This window comes from Eurosta solidaginis, unplaced genomic scaffold (genome assembly GCF_040869045.1).
Source record: "Eurosta solidaginis isolate ZX-2024a unplaced genomic scaffold, ASM4086904v1 ctg00001481.1, whole genome shotgun sequence".
NCBI classification, from domain to species: domain Eukaryota; kingdom Metazoa; phylum Arthropoda; class Insecta; order Diptera; family Tephritidae; genus Eurosta; species Eurosta solidaginis.
Genome location: NW_027137151.1, coordinates 67,143 through 77,480, shown reverse-complemented (window position 1 = coordinate 77,480; position 10,338 = coordinate 67,143). Strand labels below are relative to the sequence as shown.

The 10,338-nt window shown below is 33.4% G+C and overlaps 2 non-coding genes across 2 annotated transcripts; both read left to right on the top strand.

The window, feature by feature from the left end:
* On the top strand, positions 1-119 carry LOC137236237 (5S ribosomal RNA). The gene has a single exon (XR_010948330.1). It is a non-coding gene; the product is annotated as a 5S ribosomal RNA (ribosomal RNA).
* A 5,272-nt stretch (positions 120-5,391) lies between these two features.
* On the top strand, positions 5,392-5,510 carry LOC137236236 (5S ribosomal RNA). Its single transcript, XR_010948329.1, has one exon. It is a non-coding gene; the product is annotated as a 5S ribosomal RNA (ribosomal RNA).
* The last annotated feature ends 4,828 nt before the right edge of the window (positions 5,511-10,338 follow it).

The following is a 10,338-nucleotide window of genomic DNA, read 5'->3' as shown; positions in this document are numbered from 1 at the left end:
GCCAACGACCATACCACGCTGAATACATCGGTTCTCGTCCGATCACCGAAATTAAGCAGCGTCGGGCGCGGTTAGTACTTAGATGGGGGACCGCTTGGGAACACCGCGTGTTGTTGGCATATCCAACTTTTTCTTTTATTTTATGTATATATATGTACATAAATATTTTTTTTATTAAATTGCATTTAATTGAATAAATACTTGGAATACAATTTAATATTTCTATAGATTCAATGGAAAAATTTCATACGCGCGCATACATTTACGTGCATAATAATATTAGTTATAATTTTTTACCATATCAATTATTGATTTAAAGCTTATAAGCATTCATCATATAAATACAAAATGAATCTGCATAGTACAAATTCATACTCATCCACCTATTATAGTACTTAAAATGGACGCTGATGTCCGATTATGTTCAGATATGTATATTATAATCATATTGATAATTAATAAGCATTCAATGAGAATTTTTTTTATTTTTTTTTTGAATGTCATGAAATTTCATTTAATTATACATATAAGTTGTAGACGTCCAATATCAATAATCAATTCAGACTAAAATTCCAAACTTTAGATGCCTTTAAGTGAAGCCATATAGGGTTACTCTAGTGTTGCAATAGAAATATTTAAAAAATTTTTTAAAATAAAATAATGTTGTTAAAACTCAACGAAGATAAGTTTTTTGATTTCTAATTTAACATATTTTATATATCCGAATTAAAATTTTGATTAGTACAAATATATTTTAAGAAATTTCACTTAATTGAGAAAAAATTCGATTTTATCAGTGCAAACTTTTGATTAAAATGCCTGACACTCCGAAAATATGAAATTCATCAATTTAAATGAATTCGTATATTAAACTAACACATTTCAGTTATCTATTTTTACATGAATATTTGCAATAACTTTAATATGTGAATTTTAATTAATTTATTAAGATGAAAAGTTTATCAAATGTAAATGGTACGTAGCACTGAAATGAAAACATTTGTCATCCATCTTTTCGCTGCGCTTCTCAAATTTTAAACAGAGTATCGCATTCTATGCGCTTGTATAAAAAAGTATAAATAGTGAGTTTGTGCTTTGTGTGCTTAAATTGATAAATATTTTCAAGTGTTAATAAAAGTTTAAATAAAATAATTAAGTGAAAATGTCTGACACAATCGCTGTTGCAAATGTTAGCTCACCAGTAGCTGCTTCTGCTGCTGTTGCTGAGAAGAAAGTTTCTGCTAAAAAAGCAACTAAACCCAAAAAACCATCGGTTGCTCCCACTCATCCACCAACTCAACAAATGGTAGATGCATCGATTAAGAATTTGAAGGAACGTGGTGGCTCATCACTTTTGGCAATTAAGAAATATATTAGTGCAACATATAAATGTGACGCCCAAAAATTGGCACCATTTATTAAGCGCTATTTGAAATCGGCTGTTACTAGTGGAAAATTGATTCAAACCAAAGGAAAGGGGGCATCTGGTTCATTTAAATTATCAGCTGCAGCCACTAAATCAGGTGATGGTAAGTCAAAATCGGTTGATAAATCAAAAGCCAAAAAAGATAGTGCAACATTAAAGAAAAAATCGTCGAGTGGTGTCAAAAAGGCAAGTGGTGAGAAAAAAGTGAAAAAAGCTGTTGCCACTAAGAAAACCGCCGAAAAAAAGAAAAGTGAGAAATCTAAGGCTAAAGACGCAAAAAAGACTGGCGCCGTTAAAGCCAAGCCAACCAAGTCGAAATCTGCCACCGCTAAGTCAAAGGCAACAAAAGCAAAAGCAACTGCTACCAAACCAAAAAAGGCTGCGACTAAAAAGCCAGCTGCAAAAAAGGCATCAGCTAAAAAATAAATATGCTGCGTTTTTTGTGATAATTTACAAGGACACAACATTCATTAAATGTTGAATTATCAATAAGCCCTTTTCAGGGCTACAAAATATACAAACAAAAGGATCAAAAATGTACGCAATACGTCTGACTACAGCGTTGCTTCGCCATAATAATTAACCGCTCTAGTGTCTGACACTGTAAGTCAGCCCTACCATGCTGACCAATTTTAAAATTCATATCTCTTTGTTAATTTATATTTTGTGGCCCTGAAAAGGGCCTTTTTGTTAACATTTTTCACTTTTATACATATTTTCCTCAGTCGCACAAATTACTTGGAGCTTGTGTATTTGGTAACAGCCTTAGTACCCTCACTCACGGCATGCTTAGCCAATTCACCAGGCAACAATAGGCGTACGGCAGTTTGAATTTCGCGACTAGTAATTGTTGAACGTTTATTGTAATGAGCTAAACGTGATGCTTCAGCAGCAATACGTTCAAAAATGTCATTAACAAAACTGTTCATGATACTCATTGCTTTCGACGATATACCAGTATCAGGATGTACTTGTTTCAACACTTTATAAATGTAGATGGCATAACTTTCCTTCCTCTTACGCTTCTTCTTCTTGTCGTTTTTAGTAATATTCTTCTGAGCCTTACCGGCCTTCTTAGCTGCTTTACCACTAGTTTTAGGAGGCATATTTAATTTTCACAAAATCACTTCACTATCACTCACACTTTTTAATAATTTTCTAAGTGTCAAAATGCGCACCTTTAAGTGTATTTTTTCCGACAAACCATTCAACCTGTTCGTAACGATTCGCTAAATATTGCCGGCATTAATTTGAAAACATGCGATTGGGGTTGCTCAATGTACAAACGAAAAAGTATATAAGCGCAGCACAAATTGCGTTTAGGAAATAAAGTGCCCAAGCTATTCAGCTAGTGTGTGTATTTGTGAAAAAGTGTATTAAGTGAAATATATAACAACAATGTCTGGCCGTGGTAAAGGTGGTAAAGTAAAGGGAAAGGCAAAGTCACGTTCAAACCGTGCTGGTCTTCAATTCCCTGTCGGTCGTATTCATCGTTTGTTACGTAAAGGCAATTATGCTGAACGTGTTGGTGCCGGTGCTCCAGTATATTTAGCTGCTGTTATGGAATATTTGGCAGCTGAAGTTCTTGAATTGGCTGGTAATGCTGCACGTGATAATAAAAAAACTAGAATTATTCCACGTCATTTACAATTGGCTATTCGTAACGATGAAGAATTGAATAAACTATTGTCTGGAGTTACCATAGCTCAAGGTGGTGTTTTACCAAATATTCAAGCTGTACTTTTGCCAAAGAAGACCGAAAAGAAAGCATAAGTGATGTAATCGCCGATTTACATATATTCTTAGACGCCAAATTTAAAACCGTCCTTTTCAGGACGACAAAATATATATACAAAGAGATTAATTATATTGTCATATATATGTATTTATCTATTTTAAAACCTATTAAAACACTTTTTGAAAGAAAAATTTAAAAGGTCATAAGTACACTTTTGGAAAATTTATTTTTTTAACGAAATCTGCGTTAACAACTACTTCAATTAATAAAATAGTGTTTGAAAATATTCATAAAAAAGTTGACTTACATCATTTTCCAGAAGAAAAAAAACTGAGCAACATTAAAAAAGTACAGCATGCAAGCTACTACATATTGTATGTATATATGTACATATGTATGTTTGTATGAGCATCTCGACAAAGGCGCAAAAAGTTGTGGCGTGTATTCATACGTACCAAAGGTACAAACACACAACCGTGCATACATACTAATGTATGTGTTTAGCAAATAAATGTGTATATACTCGTGAGTAGGTATACACACCATATTAAGGGTAAAACTACAGTTGCTACTATCAAAATACGAATTTTCATTTTATTATTTTAACAATTAACAGTTGCTTCAGTTATTTTTGATCTTTTTTGTTTAAAAAAATTTGTGGTCCTGAAAAGGACCGTTTATAATATTTATTAAAATATGGAATTAAGCACGTTCACCACGTATACGTCTAGCCAATTGAATATCTTTTGGCATAATTGTGACACGTTTTGCATGAATGGCACACAAATTTGTATCTTCGAACAAACCAACTAAATATGCTTCACTTGCTTCTTGTAATGCCATAACAGCTGAACTCTGGAAACGTAAATCAGTTTTAAAATCTTGAGCAATTTCACGCACTAAACGTTGGAATGGCAATTTACGAATCAACAGTTCGGTACTCTTCTGATAACGACGAATTTCACGCAAAGCGACTGTACCTGGGCGATAACGATGTGGCTTCTTCACTCCACCAGTTGCCGGCGCACTTTTGCGAGCAGCTTTAGTGGCCAATTGTTTACGTGGCGCTTTACCACCAGTCGATTTACGGGCTGTTTGCTTTGTACGAGCCATTTCCCACTTTTATTTTTCACAATTCAAAATAAACACTGATCACTGAACACTTCACTTAATAAACCTAATTTTTATAAATGTGGAAATACATATAATAAAATACACAAAAACGTTTCATTTGTCCATTTTTTTTAGGGTTGCAATATTGTGCGAGTTAAAATGAGATAGAAATATTTATGCCACATAATGGTAGCTCACTCAATGTTGTGGATTTTTGTATAAATAGCAGCTACGTTCGGTAACCAAGCTATTAGTTGTGAAGTGAAGTGATCAAGTGAAGTGTTCTTGTGAAAGCTAAAAAAAGTGCTAAATAGAAAAAATGACTGGTCGTGGCAAAGGTGGAAAAGGATTAGGTAAAGGTGGCGCCAAACGTCATCGCAAAGTTTTACGTGATAACATCCAAGGTATCACAAAGCCAGCTATTCGACGTTTAGCACGTCGTGGTGGCGTAAAACGTATATCTGGTTTAATATATGAAGAAACTCGTGGTGTTTTAAAAGTATTTTTGGAAAATGTTATCCGTGATGCAGTCACTTATACTGAACATGCTAAAAGGAAAACAGTTACGGCTATGGATGTTGTATATGCATTGAAGAGGCAGGGTCGTACATTGTATGGTTTCGGCGGTTAAATTCATTTTTACGGATATATTAACACAAAATAAATATACATTCAAACAAACGGTCCTTTTCAGGACCACAATATTTTTTAACAAAGATTTCAAAATTTCTCTAATACAATACATAACAGAAAGATATGTTATTAAGATGTACATGCATATGTAGTATGTATGAATGTTCGTTTAAACTAAGTAGCATACGTATGTATGCATAATGAAAACTCATGCAAATGAATATACCCCGACACAAGCCAAGCGATATAAATATGTCTATAATAGCAGGCTTATTTTCAAAAATGGCATAAGTTCATTTTTGTAAAAAATAAACTTAATCTGATTTTAGTAGCAAGAGTATCTGAATACACTAAACTATAAAGTATATAACAAAATTTACTTAAATCGACTTATATCATTTAAAAAAAAAGGACAAATTCACAGCTGCGAGTATACACATTAAAGTAGCCATACTTATACCAATTTAGGCAAACAAATTTTGCCAACGACCATACCACGCTGAATACATCGGTTCTCGTCCGATCACCGAAATTAAGCAGCGTCGGGCGCGGTTAGTACTTAGATGGGGGACCGCTTGGGAACACCGCGTGTTGTTGGCATATCCAACTTTTTCTTTTATTTTATGTATATATATGTACATAAATATTTTTTTTATTAAATTGCATTTAATTGAATAAATACTTGGAATACAATTTAATATTTCTATAGATTCAATGGAAAAATTTCATACGCGCGCATACATTTACGTGCATAATAATATTAGTTATAATTTTTTACCATATCAATTATTGATTTAAAGCTTATAAGCATTCATCATATAAATACAAAATGAATCTGCATAGTACAAATTCATACTCATCCACCTATTATAGTACTTAAAATGGACGCTGATGTCCGATTATGTTCAGATATGTATATTATAATCATATTGATAATTAATAAGCATTCAATGAGAATTTTTTTTATTTTTTTTTTGAATGTCATGAAATTTCATTTAATTATACATATAAGTTGTAGACGTCCAATATCAATAATCAATTCAGACTAAAATTCCAAACTTTAGATGCCTTTAAGTGAAGCCATATAGGGTTACTCTAGTGTTGCAATAGAAATATTTAAAAAATTTTTTAAAATAAAATAATGTTGTTAAAACTCAACGAAGATAAGTTTTTTGATTTCTAATTTAACATATTTTATATATCCGAATTAAAATTTTGATTAGTACAAATATATTTTAAGAAATTTCACTTAATTGAGAAAAAATTCGATTTTATCAGTGCAAACTTTTGATTAAAATGCCTGACACTCCGAAAATATGAAATTCATCAATTTAAATGAATTCGTATATTAAACTAACACATTTCAGTTATCTATTTTTACATGAATATTTGCAATAACTTTAATATGTGAATTTTAATTAATTTATTAAGATGAAAAGTTTATCAAATGTAAATGGTACGTAGCACTGAAATGAAAACATTTGTCATCCATCTTTTCGCTGCGCTTCTCAAATTTTAAACAGAGTATCGCATTCTATGCGCTTGTGTAAAAAAGTATAAATAGTGAGTTTGTGCTTTGTGTGCTTAAATTGATAAATATTTTCAAGTGTTAATAAAAGTTTAAATAAAATAATTAAGTGAAAATGTCTGACACAATCGCTGTTGCAAATGTTAGCTCACCAGTAGCTGCTTCTGCTGCTGTTGCTGAGAAGAAAGTTGCTGCTAAAAAAGCAACTAAACCCAAAAAACCATCGGTTGCTCCCACTCATCCACCAACTCAACAAATGGTAGATGCATCGATTAAGAATTTGAAGGAACGTGGTGGCTCATCACTTTTGGCAATTAAGAAATATATTAGTGCAACATATAAATGTGACGCCCAAAAATTGGCACCATTTATTAAGCGCTATTTGAAATCGGCTGTTACTAGTGGAAAATTGATTCAAACCAAAGGAAAGGGGGCATCTGGTTCATTTAAATTATCAGCTGCAGCCACTAAATCAGGTGATGGTAAGTCAAAATCGGTTGATAAATCAAAAGCCAAAAAAGATAGTGCAACATTAAAGAAAAAATCGTCGAGTGGTGTCAAAAAGGCAAGTGGTGAGAAAAAAGTGAAAAAAGCTGTTGCCACTAAGAAAACCGCCGAAAAAAAGAAAAGTGAGAAATCTAAGGCTAAAGACGCAAAAAAGACTGGCGCCGTTAAAGCCAAGCCAACCAAGTCGAAATCTGCCACCGCTAAGTCAAAGGCAACAAAAGCAAAAGCAACTGCTACCAAACCAAAAAAGGCTGCGACTAAAAAGCCAGCTGCAAAAAAGGCGTCAGCTAAAAAATAAATATGCTGCGTTTTTTGTGATAATTTACAAGGACACAACATTCATTAAATGTTGAATTATCAATAAGCCCTTTTCAGGGCTACAAAATATACAAACAAAAAGGTCAAAAATGTACGCAATACGTCTGACTACAGCGTTGCTTCGCCATAATAATTAACCGCTCTAGTGTCTGACACTGTAAGTCAACCCTACCATGCTGACCAATTTTAAAATTGATGATTCAATTGCAAAACAAAATTAAAAATTTTCATCGACTTAGAAAAATTCATATCTCTTTGTTAATTTATATTTTGTGGCCCTGAAAAGGGCCTTTTTGTTAACATTTTTCACTTTTATACATATTTTCCTCAGTCGCACAAATTACTTGGAGCTTGTGTATTTGGTAACAGCCTTAGTACCCTCACTCACGGCATGCTTAGCCAATTCACCAGGCAACAATAGGCGTACGGCAGTTTGAATTTCGCGACTAGTAATTGTTGAACGTTTATTGTAATGAGCTAAACGTGATGCTTCAGCAGCAATACGTTCAAAAATGTCATTAACAAAACTGTTCATGATACTCATTGCTTTCGACGATATACCAGTATCAGGATGTACTTGTTTCAACACTTTATAAATGTAGATGGCATAACTTTCCTTCCTCTTACGCTTCTTCTTCTTGTCGTTTTTAGTAATATTCTTCTGAGCCTTACCGGCCTTCTTAGCTGCTTTACCACTAGTTTTAGGAGGCATATTTAATTTTCACAAAATCACTTCACTATCACTCACACTTTTTAATAATTTTCTAAGTGTCAAAATGCGCACCTTTAAGTGTATTTTTTCCGACAAACCATTCAACCTGTTCGTAACGATTCGCTAAATATTGCCGGCATTAATTTGAAAACATGCGATTGGGGTTGCTCAATGTACAAACGAAAAAGTATATAAGCGCAGCACAAATTGCGTTTAGGAAATAAAGTGCCCAAGCTATTCAGCTAGTGTGTGTATTTGTGAAAAAGTGTATTAAGTGAAATATATAACAACAATGTCTGGCCGTGGTAAAGGTGGTAAAGTAAAGGGAAAGGCAAAGTCACGTTCAAACCGTGCTGGTCTTCAATTCCCTGTCGGTCGTATTCATCGTTTGTTACGTAAAGGCAATTATGCTGAACGTGTTGGTGCCGGTGCTCCAGTATATTTAGCTGCTGTTATGGAATATTTGGCAGCTGAAGTTCTTGAATTGGCTGGTAATGCTGCACGTGATAATAAAAAAACTAGAATTATTCCACGTCATTTACAATTGGCTATTCGTAACGATGAAGAATTGAATAAACTATTGTCTGGAGTTACCATAGCTCAAGGTGGTGTTTTACCAAATATTCAAGCTGTACTTTTGCCAAAGAAGACCGAAAAGAAAGCATAAGTGATGTAATCGCCGATTTACATATATTCTTAGACGCCAAATTTAAAACCGTCCTTTTCAGGACGACAAAATATATATACAAAGAGATTAATTATATTGTCATATATATGTATTTATCTATTTTAAAACCTATTAAAACACTTTTTGAAAGAAAAATTTAAAAGGTCATAAGTACACTTTTGGAAAATTTATTTTTTTAACGAAATCTGCGTTAACAACTACTTCAATTAATAAAATAGTGTTTGAAAATATTCATAAAAAAGTTGACTTACATCATTTTCCAGAAGAAAAAAAACTGAGCAACATTAAAAAAGTACAGCATGCAAGCTACTACATATTGTATGTATATATGTACATATGTATGTTTGTATGAGCATCTCGACAAAGGCGCAAAAAGTTGTGGCGTGTATTCATACGTACCAAAGGTACAAACACACAACCGTGCATACATACTAATGTATGTGTTTAGCAAATAAATGTGTATATACTCGTGAGTAGGTATACACACCATATTAAGGGTAAAACTACAGTTGCTACTATCAAAATACGAATTTTCATTTTATTATTTTAACAATTAACAGTTGCTTCAGTTATTTTTGATCTTTTTTGTTTAAAAAAATTTGTGGTCCTGAAAAGGACCGTTTATAATATTTATTAAAATATGGAATTAAGCACGTTCACCACGTATACGTCTAGCCAATTGAATATCTTTTGGCATAATTGTGACACGTTTTGCATGAATGGCACACAAATTTGTATCTTCGAACAAACCAACTAAATATGCTTCACTTGCTTCTTGTAATGCCATAACAGCTGAACTCTGGAAACGTAAATCAGTTTTAAAATCTTGAGCAATTTCACGCACTAAACGTTGGAATGGCAATTTACGAATCAACAGTTCGGTACTCTTCTGATAACGACGAATTTCACGCAAAGCGACTGTACCTGGGCGATAACGATGTGGCTTCTTCACTCCACCAGTTGCCGGCGCACTTTTGCGAGCAGCTTTAGTGGCCAATTGTTTACGTGGCGCTTTACCACCAGTCGATTTACGGGCTGTTTGCTTTGTACGAGCCATTTCCCACTTTTATTTTTCACAATTCAAAATAAACACTGATCACTGAACACTTCACTTAATAAACCTAATTTTTATAAATGTGGAAATACATATAATAAAATACACAAAAACGTTTCATTTGTCCATTTTTTTTAGGGTTGCAATATTGTGCGAGTTAAAATGAGATAGAAATATTTATGCCACATAATGGTAGCTCACTCAATGTTGTGGATTTTTGTATAAATAGCAGCTACGTTCGGTAACCAAGCTATTAGTTGTGAAGTGAAGTGATCAAGTGAAGTGTTCTTGTGAAAGCTAAAAAAAGTGCTAAATAGAAAAAATGACTGGTCGTGGCAAAGGTGGAAAAGGATTAGGTAAAGGTGGCGCCAAACGTCATCGCAAAGTTTTACGTGATAACATCCAAGGTATCACAAAGCCAGCTATTCGACGTTTAGCACGTCGTGGTGGCGTAAAACGTATATCTGGTTTAATATATGAAGAAACTCGTGGTGTTTTAAAAGTATTTTTGGAAAATGTTATCCGTGATGCAGTCACTTATACTGAACATGCTAAAAGGAAAACAGTTACGGCTATGGATGTTGTATATGCATTGAAGAGGCAGGGTCGTACATTGTATGG